The sequence below is a fragment of the Marmota flaviventris genome, chromosome 4 (genome assembly GCF_047511675.1).
Source record: "Marmota flaviventris isolate mMarFla1 chromosome 4, mMarFla1.hap1, whole genome shotgun sequence".
NCBI classification, from domain to species: Eukaryota; Metazoa; Chordata; class Mammalia; order Rodentia; family Sciuridae; genus Marmota; species Marmota flaviventris.
Genome location: NC_092501.1, coordinates 67316917 through 67337123, shown reverse-complemented (window position 1 = coordinate 67337123; position 20207 = coordinate 67316917). Strand labels below are relative to the sequence as shown.

Sequence of the window (20207 nt, the reverse complement as noted above, 5' to 3'; positions counted from 1 at the left end):
TATTTTGTACACTGAATATGTAGCCTAGATCAAGATATCAGTTCCTCACATGTAAAATGCAGATAATAATAGTAGTTTGCACATCCATTGGGTTATCCTATTAAGAGAAAAATTTCATAGATGGAAGGTATTTCATGTAATATCTAGCACATAAAAAGAATTGAAGCAGTGGGAACATTTTTAAGTGTTCCCTGCTTGTCTTTCCAGACTTCATGTCAATTTTCACCGAATGTAGTGTTCCAGCCTCAATGGCCTTCTCTCCACTCCTTAAACAAGCCAAGGTATACTTACTTTAGGGCATTTTCCCTTGTTTCACATTTTGGTATTTTACTCTCAATTTATGTGTGTACATTTCCTTCCCAGTTTGTCCATCCAGAATATCAAGCTCTGTATGGTTTGTTGCTACACTGTTTCTACGAGCTAATATTATATATAGAACAGCATTTCTGGTTTACTATGTAGTTGTTAAATGATTGAATAACTTCCTGTGATATTTAACCTCAGAGTACCTAAAAGCCAGGTATTATTTTATCAGGCTCTATAAATAATGTAATTGAAGCTAAATGCTTTCTTGAAAGATGTAATAAGCTGTTGAATTAGGGTTGGGTTCGGTTTTCTTTCTGTATGTTGTTTTTTCCCCGGATTTCTAAATGTTATTTGTCTTTTTAATATAAAGAGTTTTTTCAATGAGACTATAAATCTCCTCAAATAATTCACTTTACTGTCATTAGTTTATATAACTATGCTAAACACACCCTAAGTACCCTGTAAGTAGTCCTTGTTGCAAACAATTCTCTCTCTGTTGCAGATTTAAGCTTTTGCCTCCTATAATATATGTAGAATGACTTTTCTAGCTTATTATAAAAATTCTTACTTAGGTAGATGTTGGTTATTAAAGTTAATTTGGAACAGGCGTGCAAAGATGTCTATAACACTCTTGGGAGACATTGATGGCATTTGAACCTCAGTTCGCATAGCAGATCAAATGGTGAATCTCAGGCAAGGAATGTAAGACAAACACAATAGGAAGAGACCATGGTTAGTACTACAGCAATTCTAGAGCACGAAACAGTTGTCGCTTTTGAATTAAGAGAAACTAGGGCAGCTGCTGTCTTGCTCCATGAAGACCAAGTAAGCTGAAGTGTGATATTTTAGCCAGAAATAGACAAGAATGGAAACAGAGTAGAGAGAATATTAAAGACAAAAGCAAACAAAACCCCCCATAAAGTTGTTCTTACAATCAGGTTGACACTGATAGCTGTGTTGAAATGAATTAAACCAAACCTTCCCTGCAACTTTTCTTCTGAGGCCCACAGGAATATGGTTAGTTATTCAGAGCATGCAACATTTAAATCATCAGACTGCTAGAGCCGTGATTTGTGTAATATTTGACATTTAAAGTTAACTCTGTATTTTTAAAGCTAAAAATACAGAGTTAACTTTAAGAGTACCGTGTAGGATGTGAGACGATAAGAGTTTCTTTGCACATATCTTTCAATACGTAAAGGATTGGCATATCTGGCCCCATCTCTCCATTCTTACCAACTCTTCATCATTTATACTTTCAATCAAAACAGCATCCTGATAACTTGTCTGACTCTAGAAGTCATTCTACAGTCTGTAAAATTATTCTCTTAAGTAAGAAATGACAAAGGTGATCCACTATAATCTCAGTACATGCTTCCAATGAAATGGAGTTAGGTCCTTGTTCCCATCAAATTTCTTATCTAGTTCACAAATTTGTAGTTGTCTTCTAACCTTAACATGCATGTTTCAGTCAGCTTTTTTTTTTTTTTTTTTTTTGCTGCTGTGACCAAAGGTCCTGGCAAGAACAATTAGAGGAAGAAAATTGTATTTGGTGCTCAGGGTTTCAGAGGTACCAGTCCATAAATAATCATTTCCATTCCTTGGGGCTGAAGATGCGGCAGGACATCATGGTAGAAAAGTGTGATGGAAAGCAGCCAGAGTCATGGCACCCAGGAAGAAGAGAGATTCTATTTGCCAGATACAAAACGTGTATACCAAAGACATGCCCCCAGTGACCTACCTCTAGTCACACCCTATCTGCCTTCATTTATCACCCTGTTAATTCCTATCAGGAGATGACTGATTACATTGACTCTCACAACACAATTATTTCAATGTTAAACCTTGTATTGTCTGACATATGAGTTTTGGGGGAACACTTAATATGAAAACCATAACAATGCATATGATCACTTAGTGAATTGTTAAAATGTACATATTTGGATTTTAAATATTAAGATTCCAATTCCATAGTTCTAGGATAGGCAATTTAATTTTTAACACATGCCCCAGGATGTGTTATAAATTACTAAATAGCTATGCAGAAATACTCAGTTCCTCCAAACAACATTCTATATCATGACTATTTACCTGAAACATTTTTTTCTTTCCACTCAATCTTTTTGTATGGGAAAGTTGCTCTAAATTCTTTAAAACCGTGCTCAGATATGGCTCAGGTGCCAATTCCTTCTCCAAGCCCTCTTTATTCTCCCTTTTCTCTGCCAAATTGTTATTCAATTTCTTCTCTGTATTGATTAGGTGACTTGTATATACCTAATACTTATTTCATATTATATATTTATTGTTGTATTCACAAACCATAAGAACTTAAGATAGACTAATTTATAGGGGCTGCTATGGAGTTCAGTGATATGAGTGTGTGCCAAGTATGCATGAGGGCCTGAATTCTGTCACTAGAACCACAAGAAAAAAGAATACTGACTGATTTATAATTTATAGTAAATTATTAACTTATACTATGGACTTTTTCAAATTATAAAGTTGATTTGGGAGTTAAAAAATTCAGGCTATATGGTGAGTTATGGGATTATAGAAATAAACATTCCTTTAAAATAAAATAAAATCTAATTTTGTCCCTTGGTTTTTGTAAATCTCCATACTTCCTTTTTGTCATTTGCTTAAAACAATAAGATTATGAATGACAGCCAGTAGCTTCAGATTGAGATTTTTAGCCACATTCTAACATATGCCCTTTATCAAGGGAACTATACCTTTACTCCAAAGTTCCTTTCAGTTTCTCTAATGCATGTCAGTTTATAGCCAGGTTACTATATATGCCTAAAAGCATATTCAGGAATATAATGAAAGGGAAGAAGAGGTATTACATCACTTGTTTCTAAATACAAAACCTCATTTGCCTGTGAGTGATATGCAAATCTTGACATACTATCTAGACAGATTTTCATCATTTGCAAATATATTTCCCTTCTAAGTTCTGTTTGATTTGGTTGTGGAAATGTAATTCAAATAATTTTCACCAATTTCTATGCATAATAAAAGGGAACATATTCTGTGTGTTTAAATTATTATTTTAAAGTGTTACAAATTAAACCATAAAACTTGATCTGACACAGCTATAAAAAATAGAATTCCCAGATCTTCCAGTGATGTAAGAGTTGTCCTCCATGTATAGCAGTGGTATTATTATTTAACATGATCATTATTTTGTGATAGTCACAATTATTTATAAGAACATTTGAATTGTCACTTGGCAGGATTTTTCTGACACTATTAACACATATTGTACACTGTCAGACATTTTACACCTTACAATGTCTATCACACTATTTAGTATGTCAAATGTAGAACTCATGGCTAAAATAAGCCCTTTTAAATAACCAATAACTTATCATTCATTAAATCTGAGACATTTGCATTGAAGAATTATATGCAAGCAACTCAGAAAGTTGAAAAAATACTTCAATATATTGATTATTCCCTGAATCCAAATAAAGAGTTTTAGAAATATACAGACCAGACTAAATATCATTTGTTTAATGAATTTCTATAAAGTCATCATATTGTTGGGTAATTGAAACAAACACCACCTTATACATTGTGTTAACTGAAGATCAAGGGAGAAAATATGATAAAATTCAGTACTCAACTTGACCATTTTTGAAAGGAGTTGTTCTTTGAAATGTTAAATAAATATTAAAACATTTCCAGGTTTCATGAAAATTTATGTGCTTGGGTGATTTTTTAAAAACTGAGCAATGTATCATAAAATATAAAGAATGCTTGACCTTACAACTAGCAAGTATTCTTTAACACAGAGTTTTAATACAGTAATAAATGACTATTGCTCTGCCCTAAAGATTAAAATTTGAATGTCATTACCTTTGGATCTACTAGATTAACAAAGTAGAAACACTCCTACAACATTTTTTCAATTGACTAACAGCAAGTTGACAGTGAAGTACCTACAAAAGCTGTACTAGAAAAGCAATTTTTGCAGGTGAGCAAAGTGAATATAAGGTATACAGCCAATTAGTACCTTATCAGTGTTCTGTAGCATTACTTTCAAAGAGTAAAAGACAAAAGATGAAATAAAGAAGAATATAGAAGTTTCTGTTTCATTCTAATACTTGTCTATAAATGCCTGGACATTGGCAAAGAAATGACTACATGGTCCTAAATTTAGTAGGCAGAATTTTTAAAGTTAAAACATGTTTTTTATTATCTGACCTAAAAAAAAGTAAAGCGAAATAATGGTTATTTTGGAATATACATAGGCTTTTTCTTAACAAGGATATAATCCTAATGTATGCCTTTAGGATTCCTTTAATAATTACATGACTAATAAACTACTGCCTTTCCTTATATACATATAAAAATATTGAGTTGTTTCTTATGAGATCATTTCAGTGTATTATTGGAAGCATTTGTTTTGCATATCACATGTATACTTTAATGATCTTATGTTTCAAATTTCAGTGTGCTTTTGAGTTAAGTCTCCTTGATTTCTCACTTAACAGGTTTCCATTTTAATAAGACCAAAAAAACCACTTTTTTTCTGTATAGAGCACAATATATATATATATATATATATATATATACACACACACACACACACACATACATACACACTCATGTAGGATATATCTGCATATCATATGCATGTAATTTAATATCTCTATTTTTTCTTAATAAAATTTATATAAAATCACTGCTTCATCAAAAGATACTTTGAAAGCTATGGTTCCTTCAGCTAGTCAAAATATGATATGGCACATGGAATAGAAAATGAAAATCTTGCTATTATCTATTTTGTTCTTTTGGTTTCACAAAGTATATTACAAATTTATATGCATTTTACTCATATGAACCCTTTAATCAACATCTTAAAGTATGTATATTATTGTTCCTATTTTACAGATGAGGACACAGAGGTACCAAGAAGTTAAATAGAAGAGCCAAGATTTAAAATGTAATAATATGCTTCTAAAGTCTGTTTTTTTAAGCACTAGGTTAATTATCTTACAGTACTAGTTTGGTAATAAATTGTCATTTTGACCTTCAAAAGTCACTTCCTCTCTCTGAATCCCATGTTCTTTATATGACAACTAAGGAGTATTGTAACTTTTAGGACACTGATAATAAAAACATTGTCTAAATGAACAGTAGTCCTAGTAGTAAGAAAAGTGGTGATAATAATATTTTATAAGTGCCTACTGTGTACCAAGAGCAATTTGAACATTTTTTCCTCTATTTCTCATAACAAATCTCTAAGACATTCATCATATTTCCCACTTTATAGCAGGGAAAATTAAAGACCAGATAGTTCAAGTATTTTTTCCAAGATCATGAAACTAAGAAGTCAACAATCTGGGGTTAAACTTCGACTATCTCTGATTCAAAGAAACTTGTTTTTATTTGGTTTGCTCACTTTTCTGTATGATTTTATGTAGTGTAGTTCCTTTATGATTATTAAAACTATGAAAGTGGTTGTGGTGCTCCTTAAGAAATCTCTCAATAAATTTTACAAAATCTAGTTCTGAATGTCTGGAAATTCATTTCAAATGTAATATTTAATTAGGTTTGTTAAATATTCTGGTTTTCTAAGGATCACTCAGGTTTATGTGTATATTCCTGGCATAATTCAATTGGTGGATCTCCGTTTTGCTCAAAAATGTCCCTATGGGGGGCATTTATACCAGCATATTCAACACTGTTATACCTAATAAGTACCTGGAAGATCCCTAAGGTAAATCACAACTTGTATTTTAGAAATTTGCAATCAGTTTTTACATCCTATTAAGAAAACTAATCTCATTTTGAGCCAGAGCTTCTATCTTGCTTTTGGATCCTAGTGGAAGGAATATACTAGACCATGTGACATCAAATTCCTATGGAAACCACTTTGCCCATTATGAGCTAGGTATTGTCTCTCTACCAGCCATAAAGTTAGGTGTATACATAAGGTCTTTATCAACAAACAGAAGTGATATAAATGAAATTTCATATCACTCAAGCAATTTCTTAGGGTAGAAATAAGTTTCATGAGTTTAGTGACTGATGACATTGAACTCTGTTCCTGCTACATTTCCTTTTCTGTTTCTATTGGCTTCTGTGGCCTCATGTGGAATTCCTTTTGAACAATTGACAAAGGAAAAGAAGAACTTCCTTTTTCTTTTTTTTTTTTTTTTTGGAGATAATTTTGCATGGTATTCTTGCACTACCTAGAAGTGGGCAAGTATAGCACAATAGATCCATTATCCCCAGGAGAGTAGTGAAGGTGAAATCCTTGATGTCAACAAAACTTTGAGCAGTATATCTGGTTTGTACTTTTTGCTGAAAGAAGAGATAGCCAAACTACATATCTATCCTGATATGTGGGGCATAGCAAATGGTTTGGCTGAACAGTACTTAAAATGAACAGAAGCATTTGTAATAAGGACCTCCAAAAAAGATGGTTGTGGTTAATTTTCTCCAATCAGATATGGAGTTTGAATATTTGTGCCTCCTACAGATGCTAACCTAATAATACAACCCATCTTGGAGATATTGATCAATCTATTTCCTCAGCCACTATTTTCCAAAATTGTAGGTGACCCCCTGGGGTCTTTTTGATACTCCTTTGTTCTGTGACCGATATTAAAGAAAGCTACCATAATCTAGCAGAAGTAGGACTCTTAATGCCCAGCTTCTCCAGAAATGAAGTCTTAGGTCACTCTATCAGGCAAGGTTCTTAATGTCCTTGTTGAAGATTAAAAATGGAATGAGTAGTGGAAGAAAGAAGCTATAAATCAGATATGACCATAAGCCTGGTTGAAGAAATAAGGATAGCAATAATAATGAGGAATTTTTTTCTGGTACGGCTATGAATACATTTGTGAAATATCAGTGTTTCACTTTTTGTATTTTCCTATCATCTGAGATGTGCTAATTCTAGTTAATCTTATATCTCTGCAATTAAATTATGTTACCTTAAGAAGGTGCCTCAGAAAAGTAATATAATAAATGTCGCTAAAACAGGAATAGTGACTTATGATAGTACATGTCCAATTATGGGAGAGAGAGAGAATGATTTCATTTGTTAGAGAGACAGATATATTAGGAACAATCATGGTTTTGCAGTTGTTGTTGTTTTTTTTAATGTAAAACTTATATAAAATCAACATATTGATGTTTTGAGGGGTAGGCAGGAAAGTGGAAAACTTTTTTTTTTTCTTTTTGTACTGGGGATTGAACCCAGGCTGAGTACTTTAGCTGAGAACACTCCCCAGGCCATTATATTTTATATTTTTAAAAATTGAGGCAGGGTCCCATTAAGTTACCGTGGTTGGTATGGAAACTGAACTCCTTTGCCTCAACCTCCTGAGTAACTAGAATTTCAGGCTTACATTACCTATGGAACATTTTTAAGAATTACTTTTGCTGTTAAAAATGATATGCAGTTAGTGTACCTAAATGTTTATGTACCATATCTTGATGCAACTTATGCTTCCTCTGGCTGATCTACTAATTTACCTTATCGTCATAAGGTAGTTGACAATTTAAAGGTTAAAGGTTGTGACAAATGTGGATTCCAACTTTTATTTGCCTGGATTCCACTTTGTCTTCATAGGTACCAGAATATCCTCATTTCCCTCTGCTTCACACCTGTTGTTTTCCCAAATGCCAGTCGAGATGCAGCTTCTTCATGCTTACCACCAGATGCAGAGGTCTTTCATAGATTTCTTTATCAGATCTCATGGTTTTGTAAAGATTTTTCCCCCTTATTGTCTATTATGGTTTTGTTTCATATAAAAGTCCAACCGACATATACACTTTACATGATAAACTATATGTTCACTTTATATATAAATCATCTCAGGTGATCATAGTAAATTTTAAAGGAACTTTAAATGCTTTAGATCTTCAACTATCAGCCTCAAACCAAGCATGTATTTAGGCTCAATATCTAAGATGATTGAAATATACTTGCACTATTATATTCTCTGGTGCACAATTATCTATCTGTAATAGAAATATATAATAGAAATCTCTGAATATGTTTACAATGATTATAAAATCATTGTTTAAAAATTATGAGAGTATTTAAATATACATTTTGGGAGAATGCATGTATTGATCAAATCCAGCCTTCCTTTAGCTGCCTTCATTCCTAACAGCCTTTCAACCTCTATGAATCACTATTTTATATTTATATACAGGTTTTTAACTTCTATGTGAGAAATAAGATGCACTATTTAACTTTCTGTGTCTGCTTTATTTCACTTAATATAATGTCCTCCAGTTCCTATGATATTTTTTGCAAATAATAGATTTAATTATTCTTTATGCTTGAATGGTATTCCATGGTGTATATATTCCCATTTCTTTATCCACCTATCTGTCAATAGCCAACTAGATTGATTCTGTATCTAAGATATTGTGAAGTCATGCCACAATGAATATGACTACTCAGGTTTCACTTTGGTGTGCTGATTTATTTTCCTTTGGATATATACTCAGAAATGGGAGAGCTGAATCATAAAGTAAATCTATTTGTTAGAATTTAGAGGAAGCTTCATAATGTTCTCTTTAATGACAGTACTGATTTACATTTCTACCAATAACACAACATAGTTTCTTTTATCCACATCCTCATCAGCATTTTTTATTTTTAGTTTTTAAAATATTCACATCTAACTGGGGTTATATGGTTTCCCATCATAGTTTTCACTTGCAATTACCTGACATCTATTGAAGTTGAACATTTTTTCATAAATTTGTGGGTCATTTGAATTTTTCTTTGAAGGATTATCTCCTCTGATTATTTGTCTATTTTTAAAATTGGGTTACTTGGTTTTCTGTTATTAAATTTTTATGTTTTATATGTATTATGGGTATTTTGTAAGATCAATAGTTAGCAAATATTTTCTCCCATTCCAGAAGTTGTCTCTTTACTCTGTTGAATGTTTCCTTTGCTGGACAGAAGCACTATGGTATAAAATAAGCTCATTTGTAAATTTTTGGTTTTGCTTTTTGTGCTTCTGGAATCCTGCCCTGGAAAATCATTGCCTATACCAATTTTTGAAGTGTTTTCCTTGAGTAGTGTCACTTTTAGATCTTACATTTCTGTCTTCAATCCATTTTGAGTTGATATTTGTACAGGCTAAGAGATTGAGCTCAAATCTTTTCCATGAGGATATCTAGTTTTCCCAGCACCTTTTATTGAAGAGGCAGTCTGTTCTCCAATATATATTTTTCATACATTTGTTATGAATCAGTTTGCTAAGTAATTTTAAACTTTGTTTATCTTTAATGTGCTATATATATTTCTGGCATCGTGCATTTGTCTATGTGCATGTACATATAAGATATTATTTGTAGGTTGTGTGTATACATACTATTCTTGTACATACCAGATATTTCTATTCTACAAAAATATAACAAATTTTACTTTATTTTATTTTATTGAAGAAAGGATTATCAAAAATCAATTACTGTTTCTGAAGTTTTAAATTTAATTTTTTTTAAAAAAGAAATGTCAAATTGCAAGAGTTTTTTCATTTATGAAATTAAAATTCACTTGTTCAGTGTGTTTCAAACATTTTGCAGTTTCTTAAAGAGTTAGTCAATAAATACTTATTCAGAATAGCTATATTTTTAAATTACTAACATATGGAGAGTACACAGCGAATCACCAACAAAATTATCATCAGTTAACATTTCATCATTTTCTAATTAAAAAACATTATGTTTTACCGAGTTATACTTTTTAAAAATGTCACTTATGGCAAACACATTTAATTGATCCCTTATGGGCTAATAAATCTAAGTGAAGTTTTTTTAAATCATTACTTATTAAAAATCAAACATAACTTGTTATATAAGCAGACCATATTTTAGACACTTTAATAATTGATAAAATCACTATGTTGATAAGTTTAACCTTAAGAAAATATGTAACACCCCAAAGACAAATAAAATAAAATATTATTTTGTGAATTTAGCTGATTACTTAATAATTAGATGTTCTATTTTATGAAACACTTTTCAATATGCATAAAGTAGGAAAGTATGGATCTGTGTATATTTCACACTTTCAGATGGCAAGAAAATAATTGACTTTTAAAAATTTCTAAATTATATAGTCTTTAGATTTAGATAATATTCAATATAATTATATAAACATATATGCACACACATACATAATAGCATCCCTTTGTGTTTGATATTATCATAATTCTTTCCTACTATTGCAGATAAAAATCTGAACCAAAAAGAAATGTGTCTGAGCATTGTAGATGTGGTCTTGCAAACAAAATCAGCACATTGGAATTAAAAAGGGATACAATATATATTTTTTTATTTGCACAGTGAATTTTGATTAAGGGTAGATTATGTTGAAATTCTTAATAACACTACAAACTAGCCTAAATAGGTTAAGTGTCATTTAATTATAAAGATAGCTAGTGAGTGTGGAATTCATGTCAATGTTAATGATTCAGAAAAAAAAAAGTTTTTAAATGCTTTCTATGTATCAGGAATATTCTGGGATTATAGCAATAAGTGGAAGCAGATTCAGATTTTGTTCTAAAAGAAACTGTAATGTAATAAATATAAGTTCCCAATATTCTCCATTTAAGGTTAAAGGCAAGTACAGCTACTTGTTTGTCGAAAAATGTTAGGCTACTGTGTGCCTTCAATTCTGGCTTTCCTGGAGAGCATGGCTTTACATTCATATGCTAACTAAATTCTTTATGTTTTCAATATAAAAAAAAAAATTTCTCCTTGTTTGTCAACCATTGTTAAAATAAGTACAATTATATGCTTTATTCATATAAGATTCACAAAGTACCCTTCTTTCTTATATACATTATCTGGGCCCTCTCTAAAATCTGTGTCACCAAATGAAGAAAGCACATCCTCCTCTATCCTTTGTTTTAACTAATAGTTATTCATTTTAAAAATTAAAATTTAAGTCAAGACAGACATATCATGAAGGAGAATGCTAAATCCACATTACTATGTAAAATATAACATAATACCTCATCACTGTTAATTTAAACAGCATGCTTTCATGAAACTAAACTCAAAGGATGATCTCTGAAGTCTGTTAAGTCGCAAGAATGCTTGCACGGTTTCCATCCGTGTTTCATCTGCCAACTATAACAGAAATTTCTATACATAACAGTTATTTCTAATCAGAGAAACATGTAAGATTAACAGGTTAATTAGTCTTGTGTGAAAGATGATAATTATTTCTTATTTAATTTCAAATTTATGGCCATTTAGTCTCCTCAAAATCAATCATGAATTTTAGTTGATTTTGAATGAAAAAAGAAAGAAAGTGAGAAATAACTGTGGTTATTAAAGTTTGAATAAAAAATGAAGGAGAATGATATTTGTAAGCTTAGTGGGCATATTGAAACAAGCTGAAATAAAAAATAAAATTGTTGCTTTTCTCCTGGGATGCATAATAGATTCAAAAAACAAACTCTATCAACTGACAAGAAACTATTCTCTGTGGAACATCATTTTAAAGAGATCAAAATTTAAATTTTAAAAAGGAACGTTTAAATAACAAAGAAAATATTAACTTTCATATTTGTTACACATTACATGGCGGAAATTCCAATAAAGGTATTAATTGATCATCAGTAGTACAAAATTAGAGAAAAAATTGCTTTTAACAATGTTCTATGAAGCCTATGCACTACAAAGAAAATTTAAACTTAATGTACCTAAGATTCAGGATAGATTTAAAGAATCTATTTAATTGTTTCATTTGTAACCTTTAGTCTGACTTTTGTCAATAAGGGTCCTGATATATTTAAAGAAATACTTTCAAGGGTAGTAAATGAACCCAGTAGCAATTATTGATAGGGTACTGTTTCTTAACTAATAATCCCCTCACCTTGCATGTCCTAAAATATTAAAATAAAACTAAGTTCATTAATCAACATTTTCCCCAAAACATGCTTCTATAAAAATGTTCATTTTATCAAGAAGAGTGAATGTGTCTAAGGATTCTTCTGAAGGGTGACATTATTTGTATTGAATCTTCCCTCTTTACTAATGATACTTCAAGAACAATATAACAACAAAAAAGTGATTAATTTTGATGGCACCACACCATTTAATTTTCAGCCACTCAGTATTAATTTATGATTGAAAATGATCATGTTCCCATTGACCTTTGAGATGACTGAAGTAATCCTCCATTATGTATTAAATGAGGCAATGATACCACCAAGCCAAATAAAATGACTTAATATATTTTATGACTTTTGTTTTTAGTGGATCGTATTTTTTCCAAAGGGGAAACAAATGGTATGAGATTATTTACAAACATACATACACCCATGGTTTTGTATCTGATTTTTGAATTACACAAAGACACAGAACAACAAATGGAAACAAGAATTATCCCTTGTAAACTATAGGTTGCTAGATAAATTCAACATCATCTGATTTGTTGGCAAATCCATAAATGTGTTCAAAGCATTTGTGGCTGATCTACTTCTATCAATGTTCATCTCCACTTCTTGACATATTGGTTAATACTCATCTTTTCCAGCTGACTTTTTACTATTTCTTAACTTCACCGGTCTTATTCATCCTTGGAGCCTTTGAATTTGTTATTCCCGTCTATAATACGAATTTCATAGTTAAATATGTGCCTCATATCTTCAATCTTTGTACAGGGATTTACTTAAATCTGATCTTTTCAAAGCAACAATTTAACTAAAATAGCACCCACTGCCTCCCTACCTGTCCAATGCTCCCTGTTGTCTCCTGCTCTGCTTTACATTTTCTCTGTGGTTACTGATCTCAGTCTGTATGTGGGAGGTGATTTTGCCTGTTTTCTTCCCTGAAGCATCTCCAATAAAGCCTCACAGAACTGAGAGTTAGGAAATACCAGTAACTGTATCTTGAGGAAATGGCTAAATAAATGAATGTTTCAACAAATGAGTGAGCAATTGAAATAAAAACAATAGTTATTCTCTTGACATTTGGTAGAAGTTGTTCTATTATAATAGGGAAGAGAAAATTGCAAGCAAGTGGTCTGCTTCACTTACTTTCTATTGCAGTCACTTTCCTGTAAAGTTGAAGACAGAGAAACTTGGGGGTGGGTAATTTTAACAATATCTTTTGAATGGTAGCTATTCCTTTCTGATCCAAAACCATCTCGAGAAGTAACCTTTTCAACTGCACACTAATTTGAGAGTTCAAATCACTGTTCCAGTATATTTGTGAATTTTCCAAAGAAAATAATAAAAAGAAAAATGCCAAGAAGAGCAGCAAAAAGATTTTGAATGCTCTTGTGGTAGAAAGAGACATTTCCAAAATGTCTTGAGTTAAATAAGGAAAGTTTAGTGCTAAGCAGCCCAGCACTCAAGACTGAGGGGAAAAAAAAGTACTCTAATAGCAAAATTCAGGATATGAAAAATAAAACCAAAGACTGATTCTAAAAAAGTAAACAATAACTAAAAAACCTTGCTTCTGGTCACGAATAACATGTAATTTTGGTGGATTAAAATATACCATAAAAATAAAGTAACATATTAATGTATTTCTACATTCTATTTAATAAACCCATTTGCAGAGAGTACTGCCATGTTACAGTCTACAATTCCAAAAATTTTCCTTAAATATAATTAAGAGATTCATTTTTATTTCTTCTAAGAAATAATTATGCACTATATGCTTAAATTGCACCATCTAATAGGAATCTAAAATAAATGCTAGCTTTAATACATAATCCAAAGTTTTATGAAGTAGTTACAGATGAAATGATATGATGTACTTTTATATTCCTTATTCCGAATAGTATACTTAAATTTAATTGAATTACCTTAGCAGTTCCACTTAGGAATATTTGGCACTTAAACATCTGTTTTGAAAATTGAAGGTGTTTAAAAAAATAGAAGGTGTTTTAAATCAACAAAGTGTTTCAAATCATTTTGGAATTTCTATTTTCTTCCTATGATTGCGACAACCTTTACACTGTTGATTACTGCACTCGAAAGGTGAGGGTCATGACCAATTTCAGAGTTTCTGTTTCCTAACAAAGAACAAAGCTCGCAGACCAATTGCCTGAGCAACACCCATCAGTAATCTTGTAGCCGATATTTGATTGTGAGGAACAGAAGTAGTGATAGAACTGTATATGGCTAAGGAAAATTTTGAAAAGATAAGTCTTACAGGGCAGGGAAAGGTGCAATGTAAAGCTTCCAGTGAGTGTACTTGAGGAAGACCAGATGGACACACAACGCTTAGAATGTTTGTGTTCAGAGAAAACCCCCAGGAGCATTCTAAAGCCTGAAGTTGACTTTCAGTGCTTTCTGCACCACCAAGTTCCTTGGTGATTTCCATCAGAGATTCACTCCTTACACAACCTCCAAAAATCACATAATCTAAATATAAACATTGAGCTGGATGTGCAAAAGCTGAAAGGGTTTTCTCCTCACTCCCTTCTCATAAAAATGCAACCCTGTGGATGCGCCTTTCTCCCTCTACAATAATCTGTGCCTTTTATTTATACTGTTATAATTCACTTCTTCCATCTCTGTTGCCTGGATTATTTCCCCAAAACTGGTGACTGTGGGCTACCTGAGGCACACAGATATGTTTTCTTTAGCTTAAAAAAAAGAAAAGAAAAGAAAAATTTACATTAGAATGACATATTTTTAATATGAAGAATTTACTATTGTAGTGGGGAAAAAAGAACCTTAGAGAATTTGCCTTCCTACCAGGTTAAAAGTGGATAGAAACTTCCTTCCTTATACAACAAAGTCCATTTTTTTGCTTGCTATGACCCATGTTTCAGCTACTTATGTAAATAAAATCAATAATAGCTTTAGTCATTTGCCTTAAGGACCTGCTATTTAAAATCTGCATTTATGGAAAAATTGCCCATTATAATAGCATCATTTGGGATAAAGTTTATGTTTGTGTGACATGATTTCATTTTATATAATCAAGCTTATTCCTTTTAAACATAGATTAAAATAAGTGTTTTAAATGAAAGGGAGAAAAATAAAATTAGAATATTTTTCCTTAAATGTGATGTTTATTTCCTGAAAAACAGAGAATTCCTTGCCACATATTTCATCATATTTAATAACATTAGCATCCTGAAGTTTAAACAGTAATTGAGCTGTCACTAACTTCTACAGTTAGTTTTCTGGTTAGTTTTCCCTAGTTTGCTGGTCTTTCTGACTTCTGTCTGTTTCGCATATTCTGTTCCTTGTTTTATTGTCCTTCCCTTAGCTCCAGCTATCCCACCCCATACTTAGTGCTATTTAGTTAATGAGCAAGAAAAGGCATATGACATGATGAAATTTCTATAAAATTGTACATAATTTGAGGAGATAAATATCAACCTATTTTCTTAATTCTTATAAACTTTTCTGTTTATTTCTTTTTGCTACACATTCAGAAGGTTTGTAGCTGCTGACATTTTAGGAAATGATCCATTGGCACAAATAAAAAAAGCAGAATGCATTATTGCAGATGTAGCTTCACCAAAAATGACCAGAGTCAAATTGTTTTTTCTATTAAAACAGTTATAAGAAGACTAAAATACCCAAGAAAATGGACATGAATACTTCTTCATGATTTATGAAAAACCCTTATTTCTTCATCACTGTGTACAGCTTTTACTGTCAATAACTCAGAATGACTTAATGAGTTGGAAAAGGAAATGCAGTAATGATAATAAATGAGTTTGAAATCATAACGTTGGTGCTATGCAACCTCTACAAGCAATTTAGCCAGAGGATAACTAATGTTTTATAAAAATATTTAATTTTTCTGTAGTTAAAATTAAATTAGTATACTAAAAATTATATAACAAAAGGAAATATTTTTCCTATTTATCCAGAAAAATAGAACTACCATATTTTGCTAAAGGTCTTTGGCTTGATGTCAACATTTACAATTCCATGTAACCCCGTAAATATATTAGACTTGTTTTAATATCTTATAAGATGATGTAGTCATTGCTAATTAGCTGAAATCTTTATAGAACTACTTTTCTCATGAAAATCATTCAGTTTCATTAGTCAATAGTTTGTTATACAAAATTATAATTTCTTCTATTCATTTAAACTTGCCTTCTACTTTTGCTGCATTCTGGAGGTAATGATCTTTTGCTCAAAGATAATTCTGGGATTTGATAATGAATACTATCAAATAAAGAGACAAAGTCTGTTTACCTTCACTATAATGCAATCATGCAAAACAACAGTGAGACAAAAATACATACAAGAGAAACTGCTTAAAAACAGAACTATCCCTTACAAGGACATTTGCATTACAACCCTCTTTTTCTCAGCAAAAAGTTTATGCATCTTTAAAAGCTTGATTTCTATAATCAGTATACTATTCTTATTTTATTTAAATGTGGAAATTATATAGCAAAACTGACATTATGTACCTTTTTGAAATAACCAAAGTAACTATCACAGAACTAAGGGAGAAACAGAGAAGGGATGATAATGAAAGTCAGAAATGTCTCATACAAGTATCTTCGTTGTCACACATTGAAAGAAAGAAGAACAAAGGCCAGGTCCAGGTAAGGATTTTAATATTTAACCTACTGAAGCATCTTTTAATCCCCTATGAATTCCTAGACTTACAACATCTTGGTAACATTGTGCTTTCCCCAACACTGTCGCCCAGGCTGCCTGCTCTCTGAATCTTGGTTCCTCAGTTCCTTTTTCTTCTTAATATCATGCTGTTTCTCATTGAGGTTTTAGTTGTGTCATATCCCTGACTTTTGAGCTGTGAATAAAGAATCCATACTTCTTTCACTATGCTTTTCTTCCAAAAATTTCTGGTAGTTTTAATCTTTCTGGAGAACTTAGGAGAAGAATAAAGATAAACCCATCAAAAATGGCTTATAAATACCTAGTGCCAAAAACTATTTTTCCTATATACACCTTATTTAATATTTGGGAATTTTTACAAAGACTTGTTTTTTTATTCTGTTCATAAGTCCAAAGCCTCTTGTACGAGATGCATGTGAAATTTCCACTGCATCTTTGGATGTGCACATGGCAAGGTTTGTCTAACTTCTTGTTAATCTAATGGTTTTAAAATTGACAATCACAAAATAGAGAAAAATATCAACAAAACATTTAAAAAATTTTATCTTGTATTCTAGGCCTACTGATTTTGACAATGGAAGGAAAAGATCCTATAGGGCAACACCTAAATTTTCCCTAACACCATAATTGTTTCAAATAGATGAACAACCTTCATGCCCAGGTCCCTTCTCTTCTAACCACATACTTAGGCAAGAGAAACTTCAGGAACAGAGTGACTGGATACATTTAGTGTTCCTTAATAGCACTTCCTCCATCTTTCTGAGGCAAGTGTGTCTTTGACTCTGTAACTCAATCATACTCCAACTGTGGAATATGTGTCCTAACAATTAATCATAACTTCATTAGTCAGCTGTGACACCCTTTCCTTTGGAGATGTTGCTTCAAAATTATAGAAACACCTCAGTATCATCTTTTATTTTCCAAATGTACATAAAATGATACAGGCTGTTTAGCATCAGACAGCAATAAAGTTAGCCAATGACAAGTTGATTCACAATGAATTTACCAGTTTTGCTTAATATAGCATTTGCTATACCATTTTTTTTTTTTTTTTTTTGGTACCAGGGATTGAACTCAGGGAGTACTCAATCACTGAGCCACAACCCCAGCCCTATTTTGTATTTTATGTAGAGACATGGTCTCACAGAGTTGCTTAGTACCCTCCCAGTTCCTAGAGTTGGCTTTGAACTCACAATTGTCCTGTCTCAGCCTCCAGAGCTGCTGAGGAATTATAGGTGTATGCCACTGCGCCTAGCTGACTTTCTTTTAAGAAGCCCCAAATCCTTAAAAATGAGAGTTCATCTTACTGGCAAAATAGGATAACAAGTACTTTATTCTTACCAATTAAAAGATGCAGGAAAGGAGAAAATTAAGAAAGTTTAAGAGCATGGTTTTAAATAATCTTATTTTGGGGAAGTTTTTTGGATTGCCTAAAGAAAAAAAAATATGAAAACTTTTCCATGAATTGTTTCCCTTAGACTTTTAAGACAAGAATGATTACACATTACATTGAATTTTCTGGCAGGAGTTTGACCATATTTTAAAAAACTTAATGTAAAAGAATAAAGCAAAACATTTATTCTGTAGGTCGATATTTATATTACTTGTGATAGCACTCCAACAACTTTGGCAGCATTCTGAGTAGTTGGCAGTTTCTACAAAATATGCCAAGTAAGGAGCACAACATTACTACGCTGTATCATGTCACATTTTTCCAAAACACAAATATTGAACTTTCGCCACATGTTCTTGTACAGAACTGCTATGGCAACATCTTTGTAGCACTCCCAAGCTCCTTTGAAAAGTAGTAATATAATCAGTGCAAAAGAAGGTAAAACGTCATCATTACTGTGACTATAATTACCTGGTTGGCAAAATTCTGTACAGAATCACATATTAAAACAAAATTTATTTAGTAAAATAAATGTCTTATTTCAGCTCAGCTTTTATGTTTGTGGGAATTATCTATTAAAAATGTACATAGATCATTTATCATATTTATAGGCTTTTTATTCTTTGGTTGCAAATTTAAACTTTCATTGTAGAACATTTAGAAAATATAGGCTATTTTGGAATAAAAATAGGTAATCATAAAAAAATTTAATTCAACATGTGAGAAAGAATATTTTCCAATTATAGTATTTTCTTGTATTTTGGGCAAATGATTTTAGGATTCATTTCCAACTTACTTAAATGAGTTATGATAACTATAAGTTCATATGCTTTCATTATCAATATGGATTTTTAAAAATAGTCAGAATATTGTCTTTGTGTGATTTTTTAATATAAGAAAAATTTAGAGTAGATACATAAATTCACTTAAATGGAAGATAGCAATAGTGAAGACATTTTGAATGATTACAAAGAATGTTCAAAAACATAAATTTGTGACAATTCTTCAAATGAGTAATATAAATCTGTGATGAAGTGAACTATTGTAGGTATTATATATATATATATATATATATATATATATATATATAATAAATTTTTTCTAAGTGTGTAAAGGCTGTTACAGGAAAATCTCACTTTCTAATAAACCACTTTAATTTCCTTTTAAAAATATTAATCTGGAAGAACACTTTTTAAAGTAGAGAAGAAGTATAAATCAAAAAACCCAATGGAAGGTGCACCACAGAATCAGCAGACAAAATGAGCCTCAGACCTCATTCACACAGAGAATAGTTTGAAATAGCAGAGCCCCACAGATATCCATTTTCCTTCTACCTAATAAAGGAGAGAACTTTATTCATACATTAAAGTTCAAAGATGCAATGAGAATGCTACAAAAATATCTTGAATATTTATTTTTATTTTGATAAGAAAAATTATCCTTGAAGTTTTAGATATGTTCTATCTTAGTTGTTAATCACTGTAGACTACAGATGAAAATTCGGACATTCTCAGGTTTCAACTTTTGTCATGTTCACTTCTTCAAGCAAGTTTAAGTCACCCCTTCACTGATTATATCCCTATATCTAATTAGGTTTGAATCTTAGTCTTCACCAAATTTCAGACAATTGAAGTTTGCAGTATAAGGCTTACCTGTGGATCACTTTTAAGGAATATATTGTGTTTCAGTTAGAGAAGTATATGCATGATTGTCAACTCTACATATTGACAAAGAAATATCTCAGCCCATAGGTATATGCATTCTTGTGCTGACTCAGAATCACCTCCTCTCAAGGAGAACTAAACACTTGAGTTCACTGAAAGAAGCCCTCAAATAAAGCACTTCCAGCAATGGCATAATTTAAATGCATACTATAGACAAATTAGAAGGGAATTATTTATTAATTTGGATTTGGATTTAACATCTCATCTGATGTC

The 20207-nt window shown here is 31.5% G+C and overlaps 1 protein-coding gene across 16 annotated transcripts in view; it reads right to left on the bottom strand.

The window, feature by feature from the left end:
- Pcdh15 (protocadherin related 15) overlaps positions 1 to 20207 on the bottom strand; it is a 746672-nt gene that overhangs the window by 607184 nt on the left and 119281 nt on the right. The gene's annotated exons all lie outside the window — the stretch shown is intronic.